The following is a 17,195-nucleotide window of genomic DNA, read 5'->3' as shown; positions in this document are numbered from 1 at the left end:
CAGGGGAAAACACTGAAAAAGAGAAACCAGAGGTGAGAAAGAAGCTACGCTGTTACCCCTCTACTCCCACTCCCTGTGCCCGCCGAAGAAGCTAGGAAGCATTGATTGTGAGATGAGGCCATGAGGTCTAGTTCCAGGAGATCTCACGTCCATAAAAAGAGCTGGAACACCTGTGCCAAAATTCCCAATATCCAGGATGTAGAAGATTTCACTATTACTAACATTTACACTTTCTAGAGCGTACACAGTGCTGTACACTGTAACATACAATAAATAGGCCATGCTCAGATTTCGCGGAGAGAAAGACTATCCAAACTCTTTGCTGACCCTTAAAATGATCTGCCAACAGAAAAGAAAGATGAGGGTCCACCCATTGAAGTAGAACAACAACTGTACCTGGCAACTGAGTACATCACCTACTGCCCAAGCTGTAGAGAAATACCCCCATCATAATATTGACTGAAAGGACCCTCAGCGGCATTCTGGAAGAATGGTCTGAAGCTCCAGAAAGGTAGCCTGACCATGCTCAAGAGTAGAAGAATGAACAAGTACTGAGTCGCCTCTTAAGACCAGACTCCAGGAGCTGAGGATGGAAGGCACCGAGCCCCCCCCAACCCCACAGCCCGGGATGTTTGGTGGCCTTGAGCTAGTCCAGCAAAGATCGAGACATGCCTTTGAAAAGAGAAATCTCGCTGAGCCACCAAATCATACAGAGCGATGCATGAGGAGCTTACCAAATAATTGGAGCCCTGAGATACCGGGAGCCACCAGAACAAAAGCGACTGCTGTAGCGTTATAATGGGAAAGCAAGCCAAAGTTCCCAGTGGAATCAGCAACATGGATCCTATAACCTGTACAGAATCCCATACTCTGGGTCATGGTGACCCAAGAAGAATGCAAACCTGAGACTGTGACCCATCGCCCTAGTCTCTGGGAAGAAACACATTTCTCTCCTATATAAATAAAAACATCTCCCCGATATACCTATAAATAGTACAGGAGAAAAGAGCGCTGTGCAAATTCGAAGATGCACGTACAAAGAACTGAGGAAAAGAAACCACCCTTTTCGTGTCAGTCAAAAGGCCCAACTGGAAGACGTCCGAATCAAGCAGTCAGTCAAGAAGAAATTAGGTGAATCACCTGGTAGCGCCAAAACGGTACCTCCGCCCACATTTTCAAAAATGTTCTTGAAGCCTTGGGTAGGTGAAAAGCACAGTTACTTACCGTAACAGGTGTTATCCAGGGACAGCAGGCAGATATTCTCACATGTGGGTGACGTCATCCACGGAGCCCCGACGCGGACAGCTTTTCAAGCAAACTTGATTGACGATTTCAAGTTTGCTGGTTCTGTACCACGCATGTGTGTGCCTTCCTGATCCACTAGAGGGCGCATCCCCTCCTCATGGTCTTCAGTTCAGATAGCTAGCAAAGAAGCCAACCTCGGGGAGGCGGGCGGGTTGTGAGAATATCTGCCTGCTGTCCCTGGATAACACCTGTTACGGTAAGTAACTGTGCTTTATCCCAGGACAAGCAGTATCACCAATTGAGCCAGGAACACACAAAGATCCCAAACCACCGGAGGGGCTTTGAGCGGAGGATGTACAATGAAAAGATCCCTCATAAAGCGGGAAACCGTCGGATGGACGGAGAGCAGCGTCCCATTCAGCGGCCGATGAAAGGCAGCAAATGCACAGAGGTGGACTCGAATAGATGTAGATTTGAGACCAGACCGAGACAAGTGCAACAGATAATCCAGCACTGAAGGCAAGGAGGCAGAGAGCGAATCCATGCGGTGCTCAACACACCACGCAGCAAATCAGGACCATATCTGGGAAAAGCATTGCCGGGTGGAGATCTTTCGAGAGGCCTCGAGAACACCCCCACCGACTGAGAGAAACAGAAGGAGGGAGGCACATTGCGAGGAACCAAGCTGATAAGTGTAGAGACTGCAGATTGGAATGCAACAGAAACCGCAACACTGAGACAGCAGAGACGGGAACATAGGTAGAAGCTGAGTCTCCTTGACACGCTGGAGGAGCAGGGAGAACCAGGGCCGCCAGGGCCACAGAGGAGCCATCAAGATCATGGTGGCGCAGACCGACAGGAGGTGTATCAAAGACCCGAGAATCAGAGTAAAGGGAGGGAACGCATAGAGGAACCTGCCCATTCCATCGAGAAGGAAAGCATCCACCTCGATGCGAACCCGGGAGAACATCCTCGAGCAATATCGAGGCAACCAGTGAGTGAGGGGCGAAGCAAACAGAACTACCTGTTGGGTTCCCCACCGAACAACCACATGCCGCAGAGTCTGAGAATGGAGCAACCATTCATGCGGCCGAAAAGGGCGACTCAACGTGTCCACCAGACAATGCCGCACACCCCGGAAATACACCGCCCGAAGAAAGAAGCAGTGGTGTAACGCCCCCTGCCAATGACGAAGGGCTTCCCTGCAAAGTAACAGGGAACCTGTACATCCTGGCTTGATCACAGAATACATCGCCACCGGGATGTCGGGACGCACCAGGACCCCACAATCTTGCAATAACGAAAATCCACCACGGCATTGTAAATGGCCCGGAGCTCCAGCAGATTGATGCGGCTGCGACGGCCCGCACCCGACCAAAGACCCTGAGTCTGAAGGCCGTCGAGGTGCACCCCTAAGCCTATGCCAAGAAGTCCATCGGCAGAACCTTCTGATGCGATGATACGAAGAGGTGGCCCACCAACGAAACAAACGTGTCAAGGAGGGAGGCACCACAATGTGCTGGGAAGCGGGATCCCGATCCTGCCATCACTGAGATGCTCGGATCCAGCGGGGAACACGAAGATGAAACCAGGCGAACATCGGGACATGAACCGTGGAGACCCATGATCCCAAAAGGATCAGCATCAGCTCGGCCGAGGCCGAAGACCGCTGAGACACCAGCTGACTCAGGCGCAGACAGGTGGCCTGCCAAGGCAGAGGCAGAAAAGACCGGAGACGGACCGAGGACAGAGGGGTCACCTTCCGGCATAAACAAACAAGGGCCTCCCCCGGAGGCCAAGACAAGAAGGAGCGCAGACAAACTGGGTCCAGGTCCGCCCCGACGGACTCCCGAGACTGGGGCGGACAGAGTCTGAACCACTCCCGGACCAGAAACTAGTGCAGGGCACAAAGGGCCAGGACCAGACGCAGATGGGAGGATGGGAATGCCCAACCGACAGAAGCGAGGCTATACTCCTGATGCGTAGACACGGAGACACCCCTCCCGAAGGGAGGAGGGGAATCCCCAGAAGGAGAGCAGCCCGGAGGCTATGCGAGAATCGTCAAAAAGACGGCCAAGAGTTGCCGAAGCCGGCGGCTGGACCATAACCCGGCGCAGCTGCAGCTATTGCAGCTGCTGCGAAGGAGGCCGAGATAACACAAGAAAGGTATCCGGAGGCCCCTCCGGAGAAGGAGTCCAAACCACCAAGGCAGAAGGGATTCAGCTGAAGGCGTCCCGAAAGGCGAAGGACCGGTCGCGTGTTGAGAGGCGGTTAGAGGCCTCCGCAAGAGAGGCCTCAAGAAGCGCAGTACTCACGCAAGTAAAAATGGCGAGACGATCCTGGAGGTTCGGATCCCCAGCCACACTCTGCACCAAGCGAGATGACGCATGGCGGGAGCAATAGAGCCGGAGCAGGGAGAGAGTCTCCTCCAGGAAACCAAACTCCGTACTACAAGATTCCGTCATGGCTGCCCGGAATGAACCGAAGAGAAAGCAGGGAACCCTCTCGAACAGGAGCCGGAGACGCCGAGGCACAGAGCCCCAGATGACGTCGAGGCACTAAGCCCCCGTCGATGCCGAGGTATAAAGCCCCCAGCGACGTTGCAGCACCAAGCCACAGTCGACTTCGAGACACAAGGCCACAGCCAACCAAAGGGCACAAAGCCCCAAGCGACGCTAAGTCACAAAGCTCCAGTCGACGGCGAGGCACAAAGCCTCGGTCAACGACGAGGCACAGAGCTCGAGCCGACAATGAGGCCCCCAGCCTCAGTCGACGTCGAGGCCCAAGCCTCAGACGATGTTGAAGCACAAGCGTCAAGTGACGCGAAGCACACGGCCGCAGCCGACGGCGAAGGCACAAAGCATCCGTCGACGTCGAGACACCAAGCTGCAGGCGACATCGAGACACCAAGCCCCAGTCGACGTCGAGGCAGAAAGTCGAGGCACAAAGCCGCATTCTACGTCGAGGCACAAGGCCTCAGGCGGCGGTTAGGCACCAAGCCCCAGCCGACGTGCAGGCACCAAGCCCCAGCCGACGTCGAGGCACCAAGCCGCAGCCTCAGTCGAGGCCCCAAGCCTCAGTCGACGTCGAGGCACAAAGCCTCAGTCGAGGCACGAAGCCGGAGTCGACGTCGAGGCACGAAGCCGGAGTCGACGGCGAGGCAGGAAGCCACAGTCGACGGCGAGGCAGGAAGCCACAGTCAACGGCGAGGCACGAAGCCACAGTCAACGGCGAGGCACGAAGCCACGGTCGACGGCGAGGCACGAAGCCACGGTCGACGGCGAGGCACGAAGCCACGGTCGACGGCGAGGCACGAAGCCACGGTCGACGGCGAGGCACGAAGCCACGGTCGACGGCGAGGCACGAAGCCACGGTCGACGGCGAGGCACGAAGCCACGGTCGACGGCGAGGCACGAAGCCACGGTCGACGGTGAGGCACGAAGCCACGGTCGACGGTGAGGCACGAAGCCACGGTCGACGGCGAGGCACGAAGCCACAGTCGACGGCGAGGCACGAAGCCACAGTCGACGGCGAGGCACAAAGCCTCAGTCGACGTCGAGGCACAAAGCCTCAGTCGACGTCGAGGCACAAAGCCTCAGTCGACGTCGAGGCACAAAGCCTCAGTCGACGTACACCGAAGACCGTCAGAAGTCGGCACCGTACCAATGAAACTGGTAATAAAGGTGCAGCAGTGCGCTCCATAAAGGGCAACCTCGAGATGAGTATTCCCATGAAAGGAGGCACGCTTTGAAGGTCTCGAAGAGGTGGGCACGACTGCACTCGATGCCTGGAATGCCTGAGACTCAGCCGGCGGCGTTACCGAGGTAACGCACCTAGAAAAACAGAAAGAAAACTTACCGGGGATCGAAGCTAATCAGTCCGATTCCAACGAAGGAAAAGGGTCCCGGCCATTCTGCTCACACGAGGTGAGCCCAGAGAGAGGCCAGGGAAGAAGAAAATACAGCTGCAGCCAACTGAGGCCTAGCAGCATGGCTGAGGCCCAAGAAGGGCCTGCCGGTGGAACCAGCAGAAACACAATAAAAAGTCCTTTTTTTTTTTTTTTTGAAACAAAGAAATACACGATCAATCAACAAACGCACAGCGACTCCCTAACAAAATAAAGAAGCCGCAGTGCTAGAAAGGCACTTAGAAGAACGCAGAGAAGAGAGACAGGGCTTTCTGGCTCCGCGGAAAACTAAGAACTGAAGACCATGAGGAGGGGATGCGCCCTCTAGTGGATCAGGAAGGCACACACATGCGTGGTACAGCACCAGCAAACTTGAAATCTTCAATCAAGTTTGCTTGAAAAGCTGTCCGCGTCGGGGCTCCGTGGATGACGTCACCCACATGTGAGAATATGCTGCCTGCTTGTCCTGGGATAATGGCATGTGCCAAAACCGAAAATGCTGCTCAAAAAGAAGCAAGCAAACCTAGTGCCGATTCGGAGTCTAAAGGGAAAATGTAAATATTCTCCCAGTTTTTCTGCAGAAATGTGTAACCCTGAGAAACTAATTCAGCAGAATGGGATCCAGCCTGCCCAATGCCCCCATCTTGGGCACCATGCAGTAAGTGGAACAAAGTCCCTTAGTTCCCGAAGAACTACAAGAACTGCCCTGAGGACCAGTAACACTGAAAAGGGAAACACAAAACAGAGAGACTCCAAGAACGAACTGGAAACCTGAGGAGGATGCAAAGTTGCAAGCATCCTGAAAAATCTTCACAGCCCCCTGACCTGACATTATAGCGTCTTCTCCCTCATGAGAAAGCCTGAAGAGTCATTGGAAGAATCCAAGATCCCCTCAGAATGAAGTGCAGAAGGTCAGGGAATGGCAGGATGAGAACTGTAGGATCTGCAAGAAGATTCTCCTAGGAAAAATCAAGTTTCACAATGAAAATAGGAATATACTGGAACCATGAAAACAGTACTAACGCCATGCAACATGAGCGAAATACATATGTCCTTTAAAGTGAATACGTACTAGACTCAATCAAGATGCTGCATCTACCGCCCCGTGGAAAACAACAGCATCCTTACAGGTATCAGACAAAGCTCACATCGTTAATGAGAGCTTCCGGGATGAGGCTAACAGATACATAGCGCGTGATCCTCCGCGGGTTTGATAGACTAGGTAACTGGCTCCTGGTGAAAAGGAGCTGTACAGCCGTTCCTGTCTGGTCGGGGGGCCCGTCTAGCATGTGCCATGAGAAAATGGCGACAGGAGAAACCAGTGTGATAAGCATGGAAATCTGAAGTCCAGGCCCCCTCAGAAATAGAGAAAGAGAGTCCTGGCCGCAGGAAGATGCGCAGTGTCATTATGCCCATAGAGACAGCCCGAACTTGGAAACTGTTTGTACTACCTTTAGGCATATATATCCTGTGCCACTACTAGACACATGCAGCTCAGCACAGAGGCCCAAATAAGAACAGTTACCAACAGACAAAGGCTCAATCTGCAGGGACCCCAAGAGAGACAATGAGATATCTGTGTGAAGTACTGTGATCTTACTGCTGATCTCACCGTGCCGTGAGTTGCCGTATGTCGCCCCAGTCCGGAGACAAACCGCAACAGGGTGACCTAGCACAGGTCAGAGTCTCTCTGGTAAACCCCTTGAGTGCTAACCCCAGAGTCCGATTAAACAAGCAGCTTCCTTCAAGAGAGTACAGCAGGAACACAGACATAGACATATAAATCTGCCCAAGCGTGTCCCAAAGCTAGTGAAACACATACAACTTGTCTGAACCGGAAAGGAGAGAAGCCCCGGCATACCCTGACCAAAGTCAGCTGGAAACAAACTACCGGAATGCTGCAGCTCTCCCGCCATCGCTGGAGACCCAAGTGCACGCCTGATTCTCTCTGACACGTGGTCGCTACATCAACGCTCCTAGAAACATAGTCGGATTCAAGCCCTGCAAAATTTACCCTGCCGCGGCTTGCATAGAAAGAAAATCAGACTCGGGGAATAACCAGAAGAATGGCCTCAGCGCCGGAAAAAACATGTCCCATCTCACGCGCGCTGCTATAAACCGGCACCTGCACAATCAGCTGCACATGGCCGTGACAAACACCGATGAAAGAGAGCCTCAGAATAAACAGGACTCCTGCTGCACTGAAACCCAACAATGAGAACAAGTGCGAGCATGAAATCGCACCGCTACTGCCGCGCTGTAACCAACAAGGAAACCAAGCACGTGCATGCAAAGGGCGGGAAGTCCCGGCTCCCTCCACGGATTTCTAATCATAAAACTTAGCCTCAATAAAATATCCATTCCTTAAATGTACGATGACCGAACCCACAGTACTAAGACTCCCAAACAGAACCTGAAGTTCAAAAGACAGTAAAAGCTTGTTATTAGGACAGGTTGAAGCCAGTTAGAGCTAGTAGTGCAGTAAAAGCAGGGCAGAATGTAGCAACTGTGATCTCTTTTTTTTTTTTTTTTTTTTTAACAGAGTAGGGAAAGAAGAAAAAAACTGAGACCCAGTCAGTCCCTCTAGCAATGGAGGGAGGGTGAGGCAGGGACCTGGGGGGGCCCAGGTGTAACCCCTAAAGCCGGCACCGTTCAGCCGGACACCCCTGTCTCACCGAAGAAAAAATCTCAACAGGAGAAATAGCATTGCCAGCTCACTGAAGAGAAACCTCAACAGGAGAAATAGCATTGCCAGCTCACTGAAGAGAAACCTCAACAGGAGAAACAGAATGGCAGTCTCACTGAAGAGAAACCTCAACAGGAGAAAATAAAGTTCCAGTCACAGCCAGAATTCAGGAGCTAGTTGAATAGCGACCATTTCCTGCTGGGAGATAGAGAATACTGGAGATACAGGAGGAGTGCCAGCCAATGGGACCACCTGTTAATCAGTTTCTCTATCTCTGCCTGCTGGTAGATGTGTGCTATCCCATTGGTCTCTGGATTCATCTGCTGCTGTTGCTAGGGAAAGTCAATTTCCCTGACATGACATATGCTGCATCCGACACAGGTGCATACTTTTCTCCAGATCTCTGTACAATTCAAGTCAGAGGGTTGGAAAGTGGCAAAGAAGAGCTGCAGATTCCACTCAGGGTGGCAATGAGAAGCAGAAAAGGTTGCAGGGCTGGAAACTGGCAAAGAGCAGCTGCAGATTCCACTCAGGGTGGCAGAGAAGCAGACTATGTCAGACGTAAGCTACAAATGTATTAACAGAGCCTACGCATGATTGACATTTGGCCGGTGCTGTTAACAGAACCTTTGAACAGGGCCTTTGAACATTATTTTTTTGTTTTTAATAAATGGAAAAAATAAACTATTTAAGTTATAACATGTTTTACTGTGTCAAGTATAATGTGATAACTGATACAGAGATTATGATAAAAAATTTTTACAAATAAGAAACAGAAGCAGTCCGGATAATTGGACATCTGGATAATCTGACATCTGGATAATCAGCATCCTATTGCATTGTCCTCAATAGTCTTCCTGAAAATATGGTAAGAATATAAGATATTAAGAAAACTACACACATTCTTTGTTACACTGATTTATAGCAAAATATAACTGATAATGACAAGTCTAACTTTTGAAAAAATAATTACAAAAAAATTTCAAGAGAAGCTCTGACATATCAGTGAATAAATGGATCCTAAATTGTCTTAGTACATGTATGTGAACAAATTCCTGGACTAGTGTAGTGAAGATAGAAGGTACCCAGGGTGATAGCACCCACCACCTTCTTCTCTGCCCCCCTGTCGTATGCATGTGCCCCTTTACTTCCCCAGGACCTCTAACTTCATCAGCGAGAGCAGCATCTCCTACTGCCTGCACCAGCATCAGCTCTCCCTCTGCCACTTCCTGGTTCCGTGAGCAGACTGGCACGAGCAGCAAGTTGGAGATGCTGCTCGCGCCAGTGAAGAGTTAGAGGCATGGGGGATGGAAGCAAGATGCGTGCATGGCAGGGAATTACTCAGAGGGAGAGAGGTGCCAGAGGCCCCCCCAAGACAGCACTCAGGGCGGTCTGTCCCCCTTATTATGCCACTGTGCATACTAACCTTTTGATCTTATTTATTTAGTATTGAACTTACACATAATTTATAAGCTATTGATGGTCAAAGCAAGGAAGAAGTTTTGGTGCATAAGGAGAGGAGTAGCCAGTAGGAAAAGTGAAGTGATAATGTTGTTGTATAAGGCTCTGGTGAGACCCCATTTGGAATACTATGTTCAATTTTGGAGACCGCACCTTCAAAAAGATGGAGTCGGTCCAGAAGGCTGCTACAAAATTGGTAAATGGTCTTTTTTCATAAATTGTATGGGGACAGACTTGGAGACCTTAATATGTATACTCTGGAAGAACGATTTGAGAGGGGGATATGATAGCGATGTTGAAATATCTCTGTGATGTTAATGTACAGGAGACAAGTCTTTTTCAAAGGAAGGAAAGCGCCATAAGGAGAGGACAAAGGATGAAGTTAATAGGTGATAGGGTCAGGAATTATCTAAGGAAATACTTCTTTGCAGAAAGAGCGGCAGATGCAATGTGTGACTTAAGAGAATGACACAGGAATAGAATTCCCGCAGATAACCGTGGAAAAACATATTGTGTCATTCTTCCCTCTCTCCTTAAAAGAATGAGACGGGGATGATTTCTCACGGTTAACTGCAGGGACAAATTCTGTCCCCATGTCATTCTCGGCATGGAATAGTCTCCCAGTTGTGGAGACAAAGATTGTATCTGAATTTAAGATAACGTGGGACAAGCATGTGGGATCTCTTAGGGAGGAGATAGTGGATGGACAGACTAGATGAGCCATTCTGTCCTTATCTGCCATCACGTTTCTATGAATTGGGAACCTTCTAAGCAGTGTACCATAAACACAAATCTTCACATCAAATTAGAGTCAATAATGAACACTGATCAAATCTCATCAAACGATGGATGACAAGTCTTTAGAGAAACTACTTTGAAATTTTTTAAATACCTTTTACATCATATTTTCAGGAAAGTTGTGACATTTTCGTTATATCTAACAGTGAAAATAGCCAGTTTTTAAATTTCTTTCAAAAGTGCAAACAACTGCATTCAATATGCAAAACCAAAGACTACACTGAAAGCCCTTAATGGTTTCTATATTTTTGCTAGTTTCTCAAAATCACAGGATTTCCATCAGGGCATTCTGGCTTCATCTTAAATTCCATAAAATCTAAGAGTTAATATTATTAAAATGTAATGCACACTTTAACCAAAACAAAATGTAAAAACCTCATCATGAATTCTAAGAATCATTAATTCCACACATTTTGGACTATCATAACTGCAATTTCATTAAAATATTCCTAGCAGCCATCTGCCAAAGTACTACAATATTTGATTTAAAACCAAAACTTTAGTTTACTAAGAGCTGAACCAACAATAGCTTCAGTAGCTTTGTGATACATCTAATGATTCTTCAAAATTCTTGGTCTTTTCAGTGGAACTAGAGATTTCATTCATTTTTATGGCAGACAAAGGATACAATAAGTCCCATTCACAAAAAAAACCCCAACCACCACACATCTCTCTCCATTTGGCTGGGAATTATTAAGAAGGAGTTAAAATATTTAAGATATTTTTAAGCTCTTCCCTACCAGCAACCACAGTTGAATGATATTTCTATAAAGATGACTTGTCAAACTTTTAATGTGCAAGACAAGTGTATTGCTCCTAGTAAACATTTCTAATTACAACATTAATCGTATCAAATGCTGCATAATCACAAAGGCAGATATAATATAGAGAGAGCAACAAAGAATTTATATAGCATTTATAAAAAACAGAACTGAAAAGTTAGAAATTAATATTGCATGTTTTGCACTTAAGGATAGAAAAATCCTTATCACAATGCTATTTATACTCGGCCTGCAATCTGCAGAGAATATGCAGATTGGTTTTTTAGATTTTAGGGATAGGGAGATTTTAGGGATAGTTTGAATTATCCGAAGCAACCAGATAAGTTCTTTAAACGTTGAGCTGAGGAGCTAACTTTGCTGCAGAGTGTATAATGACTTCCAAGCACACAGAAAGCAATCAATCGAATCTTTATAGTTAAGATATGATCCCATAGCTAATCCACATTCTGTAAAGCTATACTGAGCTTTTAGTTAAAAAAAAAAAAAATCATTGAGCCATCGACCTTCCCAGCAACGTGACAGACAACCCCAAACCCTCGTTTAAATCGACTTGAATTTTGCTTAAAACTATAGCGGCGTAAAGTAGATTCACTGCACACCCTGCAGCTTTCAAGGTTACAATCGAGCCAGACAGTGACCGTCTGATGATACAAAGAGTAGGAAGTAAACAGTGGAAAACCAGGAACACGTAGTTGAGTTGCTCTCCAGGGCAGGGAGAGAAATGATCTCAAGGTTCCCACCTGATTTCCAACCCCTCCCCCCTCGCATACTACCGACAAACTACATAATTTAGCAGGCAGAACAAGACATGAAGACAAGAGTCCGTTTTAAAAAAAAATACCACTCTGCACCTTCCCTGTTTGAGATCCTGCGACTTCCTTAGGAAAGACAGGAATCAAACTATTTTTTTTTCCAAAGGAAGTTGACAAAAGCAGCGCCTGTTCGCCATCCATACAAGAGATACCAATTTACACGCATTAGGCGTGTCTCACCTATTCGGCTGCCCTCAAACCCCTCTTCACACGCATTCAGAGACCGGGGGGAACGGTCTCCCCCCCTCCCCCTGGTCTCTCCCCGGACCACCATGTCTCTCCCGTTCCGCGACCCGACACTTCTTGGAAAACCCCTCCCCCCCAATCAAGCTCATACCTGAGGTCGCCCACCACCAATCCCGCAGTTTTCCTTCTCCGGTGCCCCGTCCCCTCTGACACAACCTCTCTCCCTCGGACGCGTCCCGCCTAGCTGGAAACAGGAAGTTGCGACGGAGGGGGGGGGGGCGGGACGCAGGGGAATTGACGAAGTTGCGTCAGAGACGGGCGGGACGCCGGAGAAAGAAAAGCTGCGGGACCTGTCGCGTGCGGTCGAGAGAAGTGGGACGTGGAGAGCGCTGCGAGGATGGAAGCAGTTGCTATGGGGTTCACGTGCGCACGCAGCCTTTCAGTGATTAACTACGTACCTAGTATCCGCCAAGCACGGCCTCCTTTTCGCTTCCAAGAACTAGTCTGTACTGCCGCTCTTGCGCCCCTCCACGCGGGGCTGATGCAGCGAGTCTCGCAAGGACACATGCACGGGCCCAACGGTATCTGAAGTCACCTGATCTGTTGGCGCAGGCGTGTGGCGACCTTCACGCGCGGCCAGATCGCTGCACGTGGAGGTCGCCGCACCCATGCGCCAGTACATCGGGATGATGTCTGCCGTTTTGACTCTTGAAGCCAGGACTTGGAAGACTTATTCCACAGTACTAAGGCGTGGTTTATCACCAAAGCGGTACGTGTTCAATAATACACATGGAGTTATAACAGCGGCACCGATGCTGATTGCATAAATCTTCTTTTTTTATTTCTAATTCGTGTCGGAGGGGAGTTAAGGGTAGGGGGTGGGGTCACTATAGGTTATTGGTAAAGCATGAAATAAAGCGGTTATGAATGTAACTTAAGCCAACTAAATAAAAAGTTTCTAATTAAGTATAATGTAAGAAAAAAATCAGATATTTTTTTGTTTGGGGGGGGGGCTTAATTAACGTCTGTGGCTATGCTAGTTTAAAACACACTAGCTGGCAATTGCACTACTTTATCCATGTACATAAGAATAGCCTTACTGGGTCAGACCAGTGGTCTATCAAGCCCAGTAGCCTGTTCTCATGGTGGCCAATCCACTAGTACCTGGCCAAAACCCAAGAAGTAGCAATATTCCCTGTTACCTATCCAGGGCAAGCAGAGGCTTCCCCCATGTCTTAATAACAGATTATGGACAGAAGGAGGGATGCACAGTCCCTTCTGTTCCTCAAGCCTGCCACTACAAAATGGCTGGCCTTCTCAGTGCCAGTGTGGAGGACCTCAGATACCTAAGGCTCCTCCCTTCTGAGCCAATCAGGGCCTTAGGCCCCTCCCCGTGACCACAGGAAGATGGGGGGGCATCCCTCCTGCCAGAAGTGGAGCAGGGAGGGGAGAGTTCAGTTGTGGGGGCTGGCAGGGAAGTTAAGTTTGAGGGGGGGTTACCATGGCAGGAGGGAGTGGGCATCGCTCCTGCCTCTTAATACCAGGGTTGGGGTGGGTAAGTTCGACAGGGGGTTCACCGTAGCAGGAGGGAGTGGGCATCCCTCCTGCCTCTTTTGGTATCAGGGTGAGCTGATAATGCCCGAAAAACAAAACAGGCAGTCTTGTCAGCTTTCCAGGGTCAGCTTTTCCGATTGGATTCTGGCATGCAAAATTAGGGGGCATCAGCGGATGGCTGGTTTTAATATTAATGCCCTCATTTGCATGGTAGAATCAGAGAATGAGCGATCATACAGAAAACCACGTGGTGAGCTGATTTGTGCATCAGGTCGGCAAATACGATTGGTCACCAAACCAGTCAAACCGGTTTAGCGACAATCGGAGTCTTTAGTGCAGGGGTGTCAAACCTGTGGCCCCGTGAAGTATTTTGTGTGGCCCCGGTCGAGGGCAATGCAGAGTTTTCCTCTGCTGCCCCCGGGTGTTTATCGTCTTGCCAGCCCTCTCCTGTGTCTTGCTGTAGCGTTTGTGCGGCCCCAGAAAATTTTTTTGGGGGCCAATACGGCCCAGGGAAGCCAAAAGATTGGACACCCCTGCTTTAGTGCATCTAGCCTAGAATCGGTACTCTGAGGTTGCAGGTTCAATCACAGCACTGCTCCTTGTGACCCCCCCAGAAAGTCACTTAACCCTCCATTGTTGCAGGTACCATAGGTAGATTATGAGCCTATCAGGACAGATGGAGAAAGCACTTAAAGTATCTGACTATTCAGTGTAAATCGCTTAGGATTCCCTTTGGGGATATATAAGTTGCATATAAATAAATGGATGGGCTCTGCCAGAGTCTCCAGTGTATTTCAGTAACATAAATTACTGTTTCTGAAGGTTATGGGAATGGTTGAGACTGGGTGAAATTTCAGTCCCCTGTGCAAACCTGTGGTTGGAAGGTGGGATGTGGAATTTGAGAATGAGAGAGAGATGCAGGATTGGTGCTGAGGATTTGGGTTGATAAAAGAGGGAGAGATACCAAACAGGGACAGAGAGGAGGGGGTATTGCATGTGAGTTGTTGAGTGTCTGCTTCTTCCAGTTTGCCTCTTACCATACTAGAAGGCCAATGCTCAAAGTTCAGTGTTGAAGCCTACAATGCAAAACCCCATAGCACTTTGATAATGCAAAATAGCTGTGATGCTGTAACAATTCTGGCAGAAAGTTCAGGTTAAGAACTATGGGAACTAGTTAATCAAGTTTGCTTTTTAAAATTCAAGTTTGTATAAATAAACCTATACATTCCCTTTTATCCCCAATGTATAGATCATCAAAGCACAGAGCCAAATTTCACTCATCCAGAGAAATAAGGTTGCCTTTCTATAGTTTCTAAGGGAACTGCTTCAAACAGATCCTTTAAAAATTAGCACAGTAATCAAATGGCCCTAGTGATCATTGCAGGATTGTGCCTCCCTGACAGCCTTAACACCTAATCCAGGTCAGTAGCAGTGCTGGCACTCCCTCTGGTCAGTTTGATATATTGGGTGCATTTAATTTGGTGGATCATGAAATCCTGTTGAACTCATTTATTTGTTTGATTTTTTTAGCCTGTCCGCCCAAAGGAGCCCAGAACAGCTTGCAGTAGTGCATAACACAGAATAGGTGAGGACATGACAATTATAGATTAGTTAACTTCAATTAGTATACTTGGTTTAGTAGAAGATGAATTGTATTAAGTATCTTTGACTATTGTAATATATACTTTGGATCATGGGTGCCCAAAAGGTCGATCACTATCGACCAGTAGATCACAAAGGCAACGCGAGTCAATCGCGGAGCCCGCCAGTAGATCGCAAAGGCAATACGAGTTAATCGCGGACCCCATCCCGGGCTCCGTGCTAGAATCGTGTTGCCTTTGCGTTCTTCCCGTTCCCTGACGCTGTAACAGGCCAGACTGCAGAAAAGCCGGCCACACCATCCCTCCCCCCCCCCCCAATGTCAGTTCTGACGTCGGGAGGAAGGCTGCTGGCCTGTTACAGCGTCGAGGAGCACGGAGAACACGGCAGCTTGGGAGCCTTTTCCCAGGCGGCGGTGGCGGCTTGGGGAGACAGAAAGGACAGACAGAAAGAAAGGGGAGGGGGCAGGGAGAGAGGAAGAAAAAGTTGGGGGAGGGAATGGAGTGTGGCAGGGGGCAGGCAGGGAGAGAGGAAGAAAAAGTTGGACAATCAGAAGAAGAAAGTGCAACCAGACTCGTGAAATCACCAGACAACAAAGGTAGAAAAAATGATTTTATTTTCAATTTAGTAATCAAAATGTGTCCGTTTTGAAAATTTATATCTACTGTCTATATTTCGCACTGGCCCCCTTTTACTAAACTGCAGTATCACATTTTAGTGCAGGGAGCCTATGAGCGTCGAGAGCAGCATGGACATTCAGCGCAGCTCCCTGTCTAAAGACCGTTATCACGGTTTAGTAAAAAAGGAGGGAGTATATTTGTCTATTTTTGTATAGTTGTTACTGAGGTGACGTTGCATATTTTAAAGTCATCTGCCTTGATCTCTTTGAAAAACCCCCGAATATAAATGATAATTAACATTTTCTCTGCGTATAGTGTGCTTTGTGTTTTTTATAATTTTATTGTTGGTAGATCATTTTGACTTCGTCATTTTAAAAGTTGCACGCAAGCCAAAAAAGTGTGGGCACCCCTGCCTTGGATCTTACAAGAAAATTGTCAAAAGATTGAGCATCATTCAGAATTCAGCTGTTCTTCTCATTTTTGGCTTCAAAAAAACCATATGTTAGCCCATATTACCAAAAATTGCATTGGCTACCAGTGGAGGCCAGAATTATTTTCAAGTTTGCTTGTATTAGTTTCTAAACTTTAACTAGCTTGGCTCCAAATTATCTTTTTACTATTTTTAGTTGGCTCGTACCATCAGATGCACTCGTAGATCTCACTTGTTTTCCTTCCCTACATTGAAAGGCTGTCTTTACAAGAGATTTCTGGATAGGACCCTTCCATTTCAAGCTGGTAAAATGAATGACTTGTTAAGTGAAACTATTTTGAAAGCTTTTCCTACCAATCCTTCAGAAGATCAGTAAAGACTAATCTTTTTGATAAATTTGTAACTTTATAATTATGTTGCTGTATCTCCCTTGCTGTTTGTAACTTTGCTGCTTGTCAGTTGTCTCTTTATTGTGAACCGCTTAGAACTGTTAACGGTATTGTGATATACAAAGATAAAGTTATTATCCCAGGACAAGCAGGCATGATATTCTCACATGTGGGTGACGTCATCTACGGAGCTCCGATGCGAAAGCATTTTCAAGCAAACTTGATTGAAGATTTAAGTTTGCTCTGCTGCTCTACGCATGCGTGCCTTCCTGCTTCACTAGGGGGCGCATCCCCTCGTGGTCTCCAGTTCAAAATTTTCCGCTGAGCCTAGAAGTTGTGTTTTTTCAGGCTCTGCCCCAACTGCCTTCTAGCACCGCAATTTTTTCTTGTTTTTCTCGATTTAGTTGCTGTGCGCGAGTTTTTTTTCTTGTTTCAACTGTTCCTGCTTCGTTTTTCACCGACCTGGAGGCTTCCGGGTCCCCGTGGCCGCGTGGCTATTCGAGCCGCGGCCAGTTTCGATTCTATGTCCCGGCCTTTGACCGGCTTTAAAAAGTGCTCCCGGTGCGAGCGGCTTCTTTCCATCACAGACCCGCATCGCCGGTGCATCCTCTGCCTGGGGGCCGCTCATCCAACCGACTCCTGCCCCCAGTGCGCTTCTTTCCAGAACCGGGCCCTCCGTCGAAGGAAAGCCCGCATGGCGGACCTTTTCGCCCCGGACCAACCCTC

General features: G+C 48.3%; 1 protein-coding gene and 1 long non-coding RNA gene across 11 annotated transcripts in view; one reads left to right on the top strand and one right to left on the bottom strand.

Annotated features, from left to right (window-relative positions):
- Positions 1-12,469, bottom strand: part of GNG12 (G protein subunit gamma 12) — a 106,523-nt gene extending 94,054 nt beyond the window's left edge. The window contains exon 1 of one of the 9 annotated variants that reach the window (XM_033916390.1): positions 12,336-12,469. The gene's annotated coding sequence lies outside the window, so the exon portion shown is untranslated. Of the gene's footprint in view, positions 1-11,871; positions 11,956-12,028; positions 12,159-12,335 lie in introns of those variants that run through there. The other 8 variants (XM_033916391.1, XM_033916386.1, XM_033916389.1 and 5 more) reach the window with 8 other exon arrangements.
- Positions 12,470-12,507: 38 nt separating this feature from the next.
- Positions 12,508-17,195, top strand: part of LOC117346579 — a 42,041-nt gene continuing 37,353 nt past the window's right edge. The window contains exons 1-3 of one of the 2 annotated variants that reach the window (XR_004536636.1): positions 12,508-12,646; positions 14,962-15,016; positions 16,277-16,555. This is a non-coding gene — a long non-coding RNA (uncharacterized LOC117346579). Of the gene's footprint in view, positions 12,647-14,961; positions 15,017-16,276; positions 16,556-17,195 lie in introns of those variants that run through there. The other variant, XR_004536637.1, reaches the window with a different exon arrangement.

The sequence above is a fragment of the Geotrypetes seraphini genome, chromosome 12 (genome assembly GCF_902459505.1).
Source record: "Geotrypetes seraphini chromosome 12, aGeoSer1.1, whole genome shotgun sequence".
Classification (NCBI taxonomy): Eukaryota; Metazoa; Chordata; class Amphibia; order Gymnophiona; family Dermophiidae; genus Geotrypetes; species Geotrypetes seraphini.
Note: the sequence above shows the minus strand (reverse complement) of the source record. Positions and strands in the feature narration are given on the sequence as shown.